At 30.9% G+C, this 16224-nt stretch overlaps 1 long non-coding RNA gene across 1 annotated transcript; it reads left to right on the forward strand.

Annotated features, from left to right (window-relative positions):
* Window positions 1-5134: 5134 nt before the first annotated feature.
* LOC107458185 (uncharacterized) lies at window positions 5135-8603 on the forward strand. Its single transcript, XR_001585985.3, has 3 exons — window positions 5135-5522; window positions 6158-6213; window positions 8339-8603. It is a non-coding gene; the product is annotated as an uncharacterized LOC107458185 (long non-coding RNA).
* Window positions 8604-16224: the final 7621 nt, after the last annotated feature.

A 16224-nucleotide genomic window follows, 5' to 3' on the forward strand; every position in this document is an offset into this window, starting at 1 on the left:
TAAAAGGATATTATTGTTGTTATTATTATTATTTTAGTTTATTATTTCATGGACTAATTTTTACCTGCTAGATAATATTCACACAAAATTTAAAGTTGAACGCTTTACAAAATTAATAAAGTCCAACAAATAAATTATCATCCTTAAAAATAAATTAATCTAATATAATTAACATTCATGATATTGACATATACTGCTTTAACACAAAAGTTATCTATCAATATAAAAGACACGCGTCACCTTTGTTCTAGTGCCACACCTCTTCAGCACATGAGAAAAATTTTTTCCTTTAGCACAATAGCATTACCCTAAAAATTACACCCTAGACCCTAAAACACGCATCTTCAATTCCCGCCTAATGGTTCCTACAGTTTTTGGAAAATCACCATGTCTAAAATTATTGATCATTTTATGTATGTCCCAGTCAATTTAGAACTTTTTATTTTTGATATTGGAGTAGTAATAATGTTTTTTTAAAATGTGATTTATTGGGGTGTTATTTTTAAATGTGGAGTCGTTTAATTAGAGAGATAGAAATTAGACCGCCCGATTTATTAGAGGTATAGAAATCGGACCATACAATTTCTAGAAGTACACAAATCGGACCGTTCAATTTGTGAAAGGTACACAAATTGGACTGTTCAATTTGTGTTAAAAAAATAAAAAAATTTAAAGTACAGACTTTTCACAATTTTAAAAAATACAAAAAATTACAATATTAAAATAAATAACTACTTTTACTTCCATAACAAAAAAAAAAAATAGCCATCAATTTAACTTTTTCCTTTTTTCTTATGCATACCCTAATTCTACTTTCATGTAACACCTGCAACGTCCATGGATAGCAAGAAACACTTCCACCTTATATATATGTATTTAAGACGGTCAACAAAATTTTCCTGTCTCTTGGTTTGGAACGAAAAAATATTTTCAGGATCAACATATAACCCTGGCCAAACTGCTTTGGTAACTACAGCAGAGAGGATTTTTTTTTTCCCTTTCATCTCAAACACAGAATAATCAATTTGTATTGCATCTGGAACGATCTGATGAGTGATATCAACCGGCCGTAAATTGTGAACCAAAAAATTTACTGTCAATTCGGGTTATTAAAAAAAAAGACCCATTTAAACATCGTTAACACCAGACACACAGTTAAAATTATAATCTAACCATGGTGAGTCGATCAAGAAACTTTGATCCCAGTATATAGCTGGTATTAGTGTTTTAATAATAACAACAACAATAATAATATTAATAATAACAATAATAAATTAATAATAATAGAAAAAATATAAGTAGACAATAAAAAAATTAAATAATGTGAACAATAAATATATTGGATGTTCAATTTACTAGATGTGCAGATGGTTATTCTAATATTAAAATTTAGGTGAGTAATTAGGAAGTGTAGTGTATTTTTATTTTATTAGGCCAATTTTAAAATTCATTATTCATATTGTTCACAAAAATCAGTGTCTACTTAGCAAAGTCCATAATAATAATATATACCCAACGGTCTGCCGTTTTTGTGGCGGTTTAAAAAATAACTGCTAATTTTTTGCTACTATTATCCACTCTTGTTGGAGTGGGAATCAAGTCATCTATGAATTCAAATTTTTAAATTTTGGTCAACTATGAAGTCAATGTGAACAATTTACAAATTTTAATGTCAAGCTCGTAATATTTTGCAATACTTACAGAAGAAATATCTTGGCAAATTCAAGTGTTCTATTCATATTTCTTAAAAAATTTTGGGATTCACTAATTGTAATATTGTAAAAAATAGTCTTATAGTTAAAATTGTTTGTGCTTCCACAATTAGCAATTATGTAAAGAAAAAATAATTTTTTTTACTTAGGAATATTTTTCTAAGTTTATTTGGTGTTAATATCTTAGAAGTTTAGGTATATAAATAATGACTTTTATAATATAATGACTTTTTAGATTTTGTTATTATTATTAAGATTTCTACATCACTTCGATATAAGTATCATAGATTAATGATTAAATAATATTATTTCTTATGATATTTTAGGTTAATAAATAAAATTATTTTTTATTATACATTTTGTTATTTTTTATATTTTTATTTATTATTCTAATTAATAAAAATATTATAAGATATTTACTTTTGCAAAAAGATTAAAAACATTAGAAGGTACTGTTTTGAAATTTTTAAAATTTTTAAAATTTTTCGGTGACTGTTTTAAATTTTTTTAATTTTTTGGGAAATATTTTTGTACTTTGTCCTTAAAGATTGATTTGTCCAACTCATCAAATACATAAATACTTAATGGTCACATATGTAAGTTAACGTTCTGAAGAAAAACTAAAAAACTCTGCATCTGAAGCTCTAAATTGAAATCTGCGTGCCCTAAATTCCTAACTGAATAAAAAATAAATTAAAAACAAAATCTAAAAACCCATGAACTCAATAACATCAGCAAATCAACAACCCAGTTCATACCGTTTTGTCACCAAATGTCCAAACTAAATAAACAAAATTCATTGAAAAACAAAGATGTTATGTTAGAGTACACACTACGAAAGAGCACAGAAGGCCAGACGACGACGACGACCAGACAACACCGATGACCAGGATAGCAAGCTGATGACCAGACGATGCCAACTCCAGATGCTTCGGAGTTTAGAGATCAAGACAACGACGCTGGTGACAGCTGCCTCATCCGCCACGGTGACACTTCGATACGGCGTTTGTTGGAGGTGACTGTCTTCGAAGAGGAAATTAGGGTTGGGACTTGGGACTCTTTGAAGAGGAGATGGTGGCTCACTCAGCAGTGTTCAATTTCATTCAGCATTTCATCCCCCCCTTTTTTTTTTTAAAAAAAGGCGAAAAAACGACAACATTTGGTAGCTGGTTGGGAAAACCGGTGCTTGCTAAAATCCAGCCAATTTGTCTGGTTTGGCGGTTAACCACTAGTTTGGTTAGTTTTTTCACCGGTTTTTTGCAAAGCAGTCTTGCCGATGAACCGGATCGACCAGATGACCGATTCTTGATTAACCCGATTGAACCGGTCAGTCCAGTCCAATTTTTAGAACCTTGTATATAAGTGATTGAAACCAAATTGATGTAGTTGGAGGATTGAGTTTGAGTATTGGGAGCTAGAAATCTAATTGGTAGAGGCTTGGAGCTTGTGAATTAAGGATTTTGAGGTGTGCGTTTCGTGCATTAGGATGAACATCTATCCCATTCACTTTCCACCAAGATAAAATATCAAAGTCGGCACTCAAAGGATGAATATCTCTCTTTATATAATGATCAAATTCACTCTTCACAAATGAACCATTTTTCCTCTTCTTTTGTCTGATATACAACTGATAAGCAACATCATCATCTTGCTTTGCATTCATATGTAGCTCTTATGTAGAATCCTCAAATGCATTACTTGAATTAGACAGATTCTGTTATTACTCATGAAGCAAGTCATAGCATATCTGTTTGATCCTCTCAATCTTACTTGAGCACTCATCTTGATTTTGATATAACATTGAGAATTTATACATAAGCCTAGCAAGCTTATACCTAGGGTTTAGAATAACAAGCAACACCTATCATGCCATGAATTTCTTCTTAATACTTATCAAATTTTACTCTCATACTACATGTCATATTACTAATCAGTAGATTTGGAAAAGTAGACCATTTTTCAAGACAATATTTATATCACATACTTTGTTAAAATAAATATTGGCTGTTAAAACTTGAATACCAGAAAATAATTGTGTCACATCATAAAATAATTTTAATTTACCACAAATTTCTTTAGCAATGCTCCACTTCTCATTGCTCGGCAAACTTTTGTAATTAGGACTTTTCTGTCTTAATCAAGGAAACGTATTTCGGTACAACCATGTAGTATCTAACATCATATAAGTGAAATTTCATCTAGTTAGACAATCAAGAATTATCTTTTTTGTAAATTGAATATTTGACTTACTACACCAACTCACAAAGGTTTCATGTTTTTTAGGGTGTGTGTGGTTCAAGTATTACTTTGTTACTCATATTCTATTTCCATGTGAATCAAATAACCTAAAAGGAAGGTAGGAATTAAAATGATGTTATTTTGATTTTCTTAAATCAAACTTGTTTGAGAATAACTTTTCAAACTTTGAACCAAATATGGGAATATGATATTTCCATCTTAAAATTTTTAGAAATTATTTATAATTTTCCCAACCACACACACCCTTAGGGATTAAAGTTCAACACACTACACTACCATGAATTTTTTCCACACTTTCCTTAACTAAATTTAAACCATCTTTCACAATTAGCTTCAAGATACAAGCACAACAACACATATGCAACATAGAACCCCAATAATAAATATTTTGAATCTAAATGCCCTAACAACTCATCAACCATAGCATCATTAGTAGAGTAATTATCCAATGTAATAGTTGACAATTTTCTATTTATATTCCACTCTAACAAAATTTTCATTAATGCATTAGAGAGCATTTCACTTGTATAAGGAGCGGGAACATGAGTAAAACTGAAAATCGTTTAAAAAAAATATTTCAATTATTATCTAAAAAAAATTAATTTTACTTAAAAAATATTAAAAGTCATATCAAATACTAGAAGTATAATTTAGAAGATTACCTTAATACACCATTTGCAAATTTCATAAACTATCAATGTAGTGTGTCGTGACAACCATGTATCTTTTTTTCTTAGTTCACTACAAGAAAAATCCTTTTTTTCGACGCCAAAAATCGACGGCTATTTCTGCCGTCGATATTTTTCGACAGCAAAGCTATCGATATTGTCAAAAATATGTAATTAAAAATAAAATATTAAAATCGACAGCCATGCCATCGATATTTTTATAATGAATTAACCTTAGCACTACTATCGTCATACTGTCGACGAAAGAGGAGTGAAAAATACTTTTATTTTAAAATCGATGAACATGTCGTCGATTTTATTATTTAAAATATCGACAACACTTACCGTCGATAAATATAAATGATCTAGATTGCTTTCTAAAATTAAGCGAACGGTGTAAATTTAAAGTATAAAATAGACGTCTAGAGTGTTGCTTTTTTTTAAAATTAAAATCGACAAATTGTCTGTCGATTTTTATCACTAAAATCCCAAAAACCCGCATCCTCCCCCGCGTCCAAAGTTCAGAACCCAATTCCCCCAAATTCCCCGTTTCATCCCCAAATTCCCCAATCACCAGAAACACAATTCCTCGTTGTTCTACCCTAAATTCACGGTTGCGCCACCATCATTCTCCACTGCCGTCGTTCCTCCGTCACGGTTACCCCTTCTTCTTCTTCTTCCGTGAACCTCCTTTTCTTCTCTCCTTCACTCACTCCTTCTGTTTACCCACTCTCCACCACCGTCCTCCTCTGGCGACGCCGTTTCAGCTGCCGCGCTGCTTCCCCCAGCCCACCTCAAGCTCCCCGGACTGATTCTCCTCCTGGAAACGATTCCGGCATGCTTCATTTTTAATGCTTCATTTTTAATTCCTCCATCATTCGAGGTTTCATTTTTAATTCCTCTATCATTCGAGGTTTCATTTTTTATTCCTTCATTTTGCATCTTTCATGTTTTATCTAGAATTTTATTGTTTGGAGTTATTTATATGAAGTTCGTGACCGAAATTTATAAATTGTAAGATGTCATTGTGCTTGATTTACATGCCTTGAAATGATCCTAGGAAAGTTGAACAACAAAACTATGTGAAATAAGTGGCTTGTTCAAGGCTGGTTCATAAAAAATGACTCTAACTATTAAACTCACATTATGATTGTTAAACTAATTTTAAACTAATCTAATATATCATGGATATAACTGAATGCACTTGAAATCAATAAGATTAGATTTTCCTGACTTTCTATGTGTGAGATTGGAGATTTTCAATGTAATCATTTCTAGACTTGATTTGCTTATTGTTAACTCTTGTGTTTTGGCTTTAACCATTCTTCCGAAGATTGCAACAAAAAGTTTTCCCTTATCTTCTTAAGATTTAGTAGGATTCAGGTAATTTAGAATTTAGATAGCATCCTCTTGAATTAATTTTTTCTTCTTACATAAGATGGCTATAGCATACATAATAAGGATGCTTTATTTATTACAATTACAGATGTTAATATTATTTCTAATGCTCCTTTGCAGAAAGCTCTGACCCCTCCATTAGGAAGACTGCAAAAGGATGCTCATTACTTCCTCAGGTATCAACTTCTCTGCACTTTCAGTACCTTTGTAACCATTCTACAACTTTTTCTTAATTTTTAATAAAGTCACTCAAGGTAATTAAACTCATATATATAGCAGAGGAACACTTAGCTTAATTAAAGTGTCAAGATAATTATTATTTTGACATTAACTAATATGCTACTCAACATCAAGCAATAACAGAATATACTTTATTATTTATTTGTTAAGTAGTAGTGAGTGTGGTAGCTAATAGGATAGCTAGCAATAATGAAGTCATGACAAAAAGAGGTTTCACTACTTATATTTACTTCTTACTGGAAGCAATGAAACCAAGAATAAGTGAGACTTTGGATGAATGGATTGGTGGTCCAGCACTCTGAATTTTTGAATAATCACCACGCAGGGGCCAGAGGGGGTCACTGGAGAACCTAGCAGAAAGGAACCACCACTATTTTGCACTGCAACACTCTCATAGTTAGGTCACTGTCTCAGATACCACCTTAGGTCCTTAGCTTATGGCTTCACTTATGTGATTTTTGATTCTCTTTTCTTTTTTCTAAACAAAAATAGTATTCATATTTTTGTAATAATAAAAATAAATATTTCTGTGCATGCCCATTGCTATTGCCATTGCCATATTTTAAAAAAAATGTAGTACTTGTCTCAGTCTCAAGCCTTCCTTTTTGATTTTGCTTCTATTCTTTGTACTTCATTTGCTTTACCCTTCCTTTCTTTTCCAATTGCTTCCCCTTTATTTTATTTTTGACATGCTTTTTATTGTGTGCCCATATAGGTCAACACCATGCATTCACAAGGTAAGAGAGATTATTTGATAGGGAACCTTGACATAATTTCACTTATATTACCTCTTCCCACATTAGATTCACTCTATCCGCCTCTTCATATCCATCTCTAGATTTAATTTTATTTGAATCAAGATAACATACTTTATGCACTTATATATAAGTTAATCTATTTACCTTGATCAATTATATAATGTGTCCCTTTAATTTATTTTTTCATTGCAAACTTGAACTATTTGTAGTTTATAGGCCAGTTTTTGAGAGGCAAATTATCAGAACACGTAAAAGCTAGCTAATAAGCTCTAATAACAATGAAAAAACCTTTATGTATTGTTTCAAGAAGCATTATTATTTTTTTAAGCATTATTATTAGTCAGCATATATTTTTCATGGTATTATTGAAACTAACTATGCCCTGTTTCAAATGGCAATACCTTATAGTTTATATAGTATTTAAGACACACTAAAATTAAAATGAGCTATTGTACCTTATCAGATTTTAGAATTAGTTTCCTTAGACTTGTAAGCTGTGCATTGATCCGGTCACTGCGCCGCTTCTCGGCCTGACTGTGGCTCTTGGAACAGCTCTGTCTCCGACCACCATTTCAATCGGTGCTGGCTATGAATGAAAACTATTATTGTTATCATTATGATCATGATGATATTGTGGTTATAATTGTGATGATGAACCATTTTGCAGCTTCAAGTTCATGCCATCTTTTATTTTGTTATTGACTCTTCCTTTATTTATTTGGATTAACTTCCCCAACATCGTTTATGGTTATCAAAACAACTTTTAATTTTCTCATAAATTGTTGTTATTTTCTTTTAAATGAATGCTTTATAATTATAAAATTTATTTTAACGTGACTTCCATTTCTTCTCAAACATTTAGAGTTACCTCTCAGATTAGTTATTTACCTTGTATAAATTATGAGTAGCTTGCCTGTTTGCGACGTTCTTCTCTTCTAATACTTATGGTTTAGTACATGACATTAGAAAATTTCATTGTCCGTCCAAATTAATCTTTGGCCAGTTTATTCCTATGGAAATACTAGTATTCATTTATCTCAGGTCTAGTACTCTAATTAATATGAACAAGTGTTTTTATAGTCAAATTTTTAAATACAATGTATCAAACATATAAAGCCAAGGTAGGAGCCATTTCATTTGTGGCATATCTCCCAAAACACGTTGTTTTTTACTACTAGCTGATGACATTACTAGCTGATTTTACTTTAATTGCACATTTCTAATAAATTTGTTAATTTGTTAATTCATATATCTTGTATCGGTTATGTTATGGATAATAACTTGCTTATTTTAATGTGTATAGGATATGATTGGTAGAGACGGAGATCGTGGCTGTGGCCGTGGCTGAGGCCGAAAGGGGAGGCCTAGGTAGAAAACTCTCACCTATTCTGCAGTGATCAGGACAACCATAGAGTTCTCAAAGGGAGGATGATTCTAACGATTTTGTTGACTCAAATGATTACTTAGACGAGTATGAGTAGGTTATTTAATTACTTTACTTTGAATATTTTGTATTATTAGTGGATTGCAATTTAAACGAATATAAGTCTAAGTTTAGTTATTTATCTTGTCTTGAGTCTTTATGTTAGAGGGTTATTTATTATTTTGATAAGTTTGTAAATTCATTATCTAATATTTAGTATAAATTTTATTTTTATATTTAAAAATTTATTTATCTTGTTATCTAATATTATGTATAAATTTTATTTTTATATTTAAAAGTTTATTTGTATTAACGGTTTACTATTTTTTAAATAGAAAAAAAATTAAAACATATAACTATTAAAATCGATGGCAAAGTTGTCGCTTTTAAAAGTTAAAATAGACAAATGCGAATAATTAAATCGATGGCAACTGTGTCGATTTTATTCAATCAGATATCGACGGCGTTGTCGTCGATTTTATTAAACATAGTATAGACAAAAGTGTTGTTGATTTTATTGAGTTAAATATTGATACGAAGGCCGTCGATTTTATTGAATCAATTATCGACAAAGAAGACGTCAATTTTAAATAATAATATCGACGGCAATGTTGTCGATTTTATTAAGAATGTAAAATTCTCACACCCATATTACAGACGGAACAAACGTCGATTTTATTAGCGTTTTGAAAAATCGACAAGCTTTATAGCGACCAACTGCCCCGTCTATTTTGCCATCGAATTTCAATATTATCGACGGCTTAACCATCGATTTGGCCATCAATTTTAACGACATTTCTTGTAGTGGTTGGAAGTCCACATGTTGGTTGTAACTACTATTCGACTATCATTTCCATTCGTTAGCTTAGTCATGTTAAGCTTATCCAAATCATACATTTCAAAAATATCTTTCTTGATTGTGTTTCGGTTAGGCACCTTAAAGGTTGGTTGCACTGATGTATATTCTTTCTTCATTCCAGCATATTCCACAAAAGGTAAAAGGTACTCATGCATACAAATAGCCTTGGAAATTCACCGTCTTGAATAAGATGGATCAAATATGAAAGCATCCATACCACTCTTTGCATGTTTAGACAATGAATCAGCAATTGTTGATTACCTAGAGTTTGCTAATTTGATCCTTTTACAATAGTGAAGTACATGATTCTTCAAATTTGTAGTCCTATTTCTTATATTAGTTCCAAGAACAAATTTGCAATGGTTACATTTTGCCTTTCACTCTTTGTTCCTCTTGAAAGTGAATAAAGTATTGTCAATAAACACTCTTCAAGCTCGATTTGTTGCTATTGTCAATCGAAGTGGACTCATCTGGAACAAAATTAGCGGTTGTTTCTACCGGAGGGTTTTGTTGTTGTTCTTCTGCAACCACATCTTATGTTGGTACTTGACATTTCGAAGTGAATTCCCTACAAATATATGTTCAAATACGCTTTGTACAGATATACAAATATATTAATGTAACAGAAACAGAAACAACACTTACAAATAAATTTCTCTCTCTAATTTCTTAAAGTTTAAATAAATTCTTTAGAATAATAAAAATTGATGATAAATAATTTATATGTATATAACAAAAACAACATAAAGACATGAACTCAAATTAAAATTTGCATATGTACTTAAACACCATAAAGCCATGAACTCAAACCCAAATTAAAATATGCATATGTACTTAAATACCATAAAGCCATGAACTCAAATTAAAATTAAAAGCAAATTAAAATCTACATATGAACTTAACAAAATTTAACATTAATCTGTTTATTTATCTCTGTTTATTGAGAATTTTCATAAGCTAAAATCTCTGATTCATTCATCTTTATATAAACTTAAAAAAAATTCTCAGCATCTATTCCAACAAGTCCAAATAAAAATTTTCAATCACAAGGTCATTTAAAAATCATACAACCATAAACACAAATAAAAATCAAATTAAATAATAAATGAATTTCAGTTTTGAAGGCAGATAAACATACTTTTAGAGTTTTAGCACGAGTAGGTGCTGAACAAAGGAACGAAGCATAGGGTAGGGTGCAGCAGAGTCAACGACGTGACACGTGCAAGTTGACGGAGAACGAAGCACGCGAGCAAGCTGGCGACACGAGTACGGTGCAGCAGAGCCAGCAATGAGAGTGAAGGGAGACTGCAATACCACCGGCAACGTGAGTTGATGCAGACACGGGTAAGGTGAGTAGCGCAGCGACGAGAGTGGGGGTAGACGCGATCAGATTGTAGAGAGATTTAGATTGATTGGGGTTCTTGAGGGGCTGAGCCACTGAGGGCTGTGAAATAAGGTTTGCAATATGAATGGATTGAGGGCAAGTAGGGTTGTTAAAGTTGTATTTATATCTCATTAAATGATAAATGAATTATATAGAAATAAAAGTATTAATATTACAAATTGATAAACTTAGTTTAGTGGCTAAAAACCTTTTGCACGTGATGAAGGTCCTTGGTTCAACTCTCATTATGTAACATTTTTAAACATACAAATAACACTAATTTTATTTGTGGTGCAGTTTAGATTGGATGATGATTTTAAAAAAAAAATATGATCCGATCCGATCCAATTTCAAGCAGTTTGGGTTGGATTTAATTTGCGATTTTATAAATTAAAAAAATTAAATAAACCTCCCCAGCCGTTACTGACAGCTCCAGGGGTGACAACATCCAGCGATGGTAGCACCAGAGGCTTCGGCAGTGACAGCGATGTCGGCAGCACCTCCATCCACAATGGAACACGAGAGCGAAGAGAGAGAGAGAGCCAGAGGAGAGAGAAAGAGTGAACTTGGACAAGTGAGGGAGGAAGGGTTCGCGTTTGAATCTTATACCACTTTACCGTCAGATTTACTATCAGATTAATTCGACGGAAAATTGGTGAAATAAGCATTTCATTAAATCCATTTACCGTCAGCTAAAACCGACAGTAAATTCACAGGTAATTGTGGTGCCAACAAAATCATATTTCATGCCACTAATCATAGTCGGAATATAAAATCCGATGGTAAACATTTTCAGAAAATCTAAGCTACCTTGTATTCGATCCAAAATCTGCCAGCAAATTCGCCGCTAATATCCGACGCTAAATCCGACACTAAATCTGATGATATTCAGTATTTTTCTTGTAGTGAGTGCCAGGTATGCAATTATCTCACAAAACTACAAATATAATCACAGTAATAGAAATGTAATCACAACAATATAAACATAAATAATGCAAATATAATCACCACAAGTGCAAATATAATCATAACAATACAAATATGTTTAAGCCATATTAGAATTCCCTAACACAAGTATGTTTTCTTATTACACATCTCTCTAATTTTCTTGTCTCCATATATAGGATGTAAGTCTACTTTCATATTAAGAGTTTTTGGATCATACCAATACATCTTGTATGCATGATAGCCAAACTCTTTAAATATTTTCTTCAAATCAAAATAACTCACTAGATCAAGATCCAACGAAAAAATCTATTTACATTAAGACCTATAAGCCTAAACGTACTTGTGTTAGAGAATTTTAGGGTTACTCTAGTGTACAGATATAACTTCATATAGATATATAGATATTCCTTCTCCTTATATCTCCTGTTGACACGTGATGTCTCCTTTTTGCAGGATGGAATAGGCTGTCAGCAAGTTACTAGCGCTCATGGTTGAGTGAGCTGAGTTGGTAGCGTGAATTGGAATGAGTTTCATTGAGTTGGGTTTCGTTGGTAACAGGTTCGTGACTTGGGCCCTTATTGGTCTCTCCAAAAAAAGTGGATGAAAGGCAAGTAAGTTGGGTCTTCACTTCACTCTTCTCATCTCATCAAAGCAAATCCTAGCTTCTGCCACCACGACCGCTACCACCGATCTTCTCACTATCACTGTCGATGGCGATTGGGATTTGCGTGTGTTCGTCGTGGTCCTTCATGGTCAAGGTCCTTTCCTCGTTCACCAATCGCCAGCTTCTTCATTGTAGCCGTAGAGCCGTGGTGCTCTACCTGCTCATCCTGGTCAGTAGCGCTCTGCCCACCGTCCCTCTTCATTTATGTTCAATTATTCTCCTTACATTATTAGCACATGCATTTTCATCATTTCAAAACAAATATATTTGTTTATGTAATTCTAGGTTTGTTAAAGTAGAAATACATAACAACTATAGTATTTTTTAGAACATAATTTATTTTTGTTCTTCTACATCATTGTTTATGTGTGAAAAAATAATCGATGTAAGATTAGTTAAGATAACAAATCTTTTAATTTTGTAGTCAGTAATTTTGGAATCAAATTGTAAGAGTATTTTTTTTAGACAAAATATAAGTGAAAAGGCATAAAAATCAAAGAATAAGTACTGTAATTACAATATGAATAAGTATAGAGAATTAAATTTTAATATATGTATCATGATTCTGGATTTTGAAAATTTTTATTGCTATGGGCACTACTAACAAGGTAGGCATGATAATGAATACATAGTTATTGAGAAGGCTCTTCCTTCTACTACCTATCTAGGTTTTTGTCATCTTCAGTTATGAATTTTGATGGTTCAGATGTTCTCCATAGATATTGAGTTAATAAGTTATTTCCATGTATTTTATTATAAACTACTTGGTTTATTCAGAATGGAATGTTCTTTGCTTCATTGCCTCTAAATATTAGAGCTGTTGTATAGTTGAAGACTTGTAGCACTCTCCTAAGCATGGGCACCTTCATATACACTAGACACATACACATGGTAATTTCAAATTTTTGTTTCATAGGGACAGGCCATATATGTAAAATATAATGAAGCTTGTAAATGAGTTATAATTAGATCTTGATATGTTATTGATATTATAATACACATGATTATTTTTTCTTTTTTAATTCATGCCATTAAAATCTGGAAAGGGTTTTTACCCTTTTGTTAACAATTGTGCGGAGAACCTTATTGTACTTAAGATAGTGTATAGCTTGTTAGTTTTTGTTTTTAAGTTAAGCAGAAAAGTTAAAATTGGTGAGCTTTGTTAAGGAAAGAAATACATTGTTCAACTTTGTTTTTCATCCAACGAAGAAACAGATGAATTAAATTAAGTCAGTTAACTAGAAGACAAGATGATCGAATATTTGTTGTTGGTTTAGTTTAAGTCAATAATTTTTTTTATTTCTTGTGAATTTGTTGATGAATTCACCAATGATATAATGTGTTTTTTAATTATAATAATTTGCTCTTTGTCACTTTAAACATTGCTTGATGGGATTAGTTTGTGGAATCATATAGTTGTGGGTACTTGAAGGTTTACATTATTGCTTGGGTTCGATAGGAGGTGTGTATTTTTAGACGGATGATGAGATACAGTTATGAATGAATATATGGATTGTTGCTGTTGGGGTAAGTGATGTACGATTTTCACCTTTAGCTTGGAGTAGTTGAGATTTTCATCGGTGGAAAAAATAGTTTGCTCATTATAGGATATATACTTAGGTTGGGTCCTTATAGTTTAGGGCCATTAAAGGTCTTCAATTGAGAGAGTTATATTTTATTTGGTCATTCTATATTAAAACAGTTTCAATGTAGTGGTTATGTCTTATTTGTGGAGTAAAATATATCCTCCTTTGGGAGAGTTGTGGCTGATGTTTTGATTGTATAGTTGGCGTGATTATGAGTTATATTTCTTTGTCTTGTATGTAATCAAGCTAGAACGTTGCACAATTTGTAATAGTACATTGGAAGTATGGAATGTGAAATTTTTTTTTTCATTAAGTCCTCATCCATGACTTTTTAGCCACACAATTTCAGCTGATGAGAACTTAATTTGAAAAGTGCATAATTTTATTCACAGAAGGTTTTCAAATCTTGTAGCCTTACATGTATCCATTCATAATGAGTTTTAGACAATAATACAGTCTTTTAGTATTTATATATTTCTTTTAAATTTGTCCATAATTCTTGTAGATCTTTAATAGTCAAGTATTCTACTTTCAACCCTTCATGAAGGTGATGATGTAGAAAAATTAGTCCCTTAGTCTTCTCCCTTTGCTTGATGATTCTAGTTTTTTTTTTATGGTATCCCGAGGTATTTTGGACACCAAATAGGTTTCAGCATCAAGCTCCCGTTGTAAGTAATTCATACCTGTTAAATCAAGCGTGGCAAATTCAAGCTTTTGCAAATTTTACATGACAGCTTTATTAGTAAAAATAAATAAAAGCAAGTAAATATATAATTAAGAATAATAATATCAATAATACATAGCAAAATAAAGATTAGGATTTGAGAAAAAGAAAAGAGACAAGAGAATATGAAGAATTATAGATGATTCTATTAATAATTGTATTCATTAGAGAACATAAAAGGGTCTATTTATAGCTAAGGGCCCAACTTATAGCCAAGGGCGCATCCAAAACAAAAATATTTTTATAATAATATTGTATATTTAGTAACATATATAATCATGAGTAGTATTTTCTTTTAATTAAAAATGTTAATTAGTGCTTCTTATATAAAAAGTTATTTTCGTTCTTATAAATTTTTCTTTTTTATTTTAGATTCGATAAAATATAAAAAAAATCTATTTTTCTAAATTATATTACTTTATCGAGTATTATTGTAACAGCAAGTTATATTTTTATGCTTCATATCGTTAAAAAATATGTTATAAAATAATATAAATAACTTTGTTATATGTATTTAAAATATATTCATGAATAAAATATATAAAATATAATCATTTTAATGAATTCAATTAATATGTTATAATTTTAATATCATAAAAAAATTTACAATAATTTACTTTCAAGCATATTTACACTATAATATATAACAATTTTTTCAACATCTAATTAGAGGTTGACGTTATTATAAATATTAAAATATTTTAATATGTTAATTGATGTAAAAATTTAAAAAAATATTTAAACAGTGAAAAAAAAATTTTAATGTTTAAAAATTTATTTATCGAAAATTGATTCCCATAATAATATTCTTCTCAATTTAAGAATTGTTTCTTATTTTTAAGTTTAATAATTTAATTATTTATATAAGATAATTACTTACTCAATTTTTTAAATAAAAAGTAAAATTATATAATACATAATAACTTTATGGATTTAGGTCTTCTGAAATTTGAATTTCACTTTAGAGAGTAAAGTTTGATCTTCTACCTTTGAATAGTTTCTCTTTCATATTTATTCTTGGTCCCACCTATAAAATCAATGGTGAGAGATCACACTTTACTCTCTAAAGTGAAACTCAAACTTTAAAAGATCCAAATCCTAACTTTATAAATTTAATTGTTAACAGAATCTTCGTTATTCTAACCATGCATTTCATGCAGTTGCTAACTACTTAAAATACAATTACAAATTATGATGTTATAATTACTCATGTTTTGTCCAATAAAAGAGTCCAATCTATATACACAGTTGAATGCATATAAATGAACCCATAACAATGATAACAAAAAAAATAATATGATGAAACTAACCAGCTATTTACAAAAAAAAAAGGGACATAAGAGAGCCCAGTTTCCCACCTCCCTAAAACTAAATAGTATCTGCAATGTAGCTGGCTCTACAATGGGAGCTGCAGCTCCTTCAATCAGCCCATCCAACAAGTTGCAGAAGTCTCTCCAAGCCTGTCTTTCTTGAGCCCAGTAGCATCCTCACTTGTCACAACATCCTTATATCTGTATGGTTTATTTTTGTAGGTTATAAAAATTTGAATTTTAATATGGCCTAGACATATTTGTATTGTAATTATATTTCCATTATTTATG

This window comes from Arachis duranensis, chromosome 7 (genome assembly GCF_000817695.3).
Source record: "Arachis duranensis cultivar V14167 chromosome 7, aradu.V14167.gnm2.J7QH, whole genome shotgun sequence".
NCBI lineage: Eukaryota > Viridiplantae > Streptophyta > Magnoliopsida > Fabales > Fabaceae > Arachis > Arachis duranensis.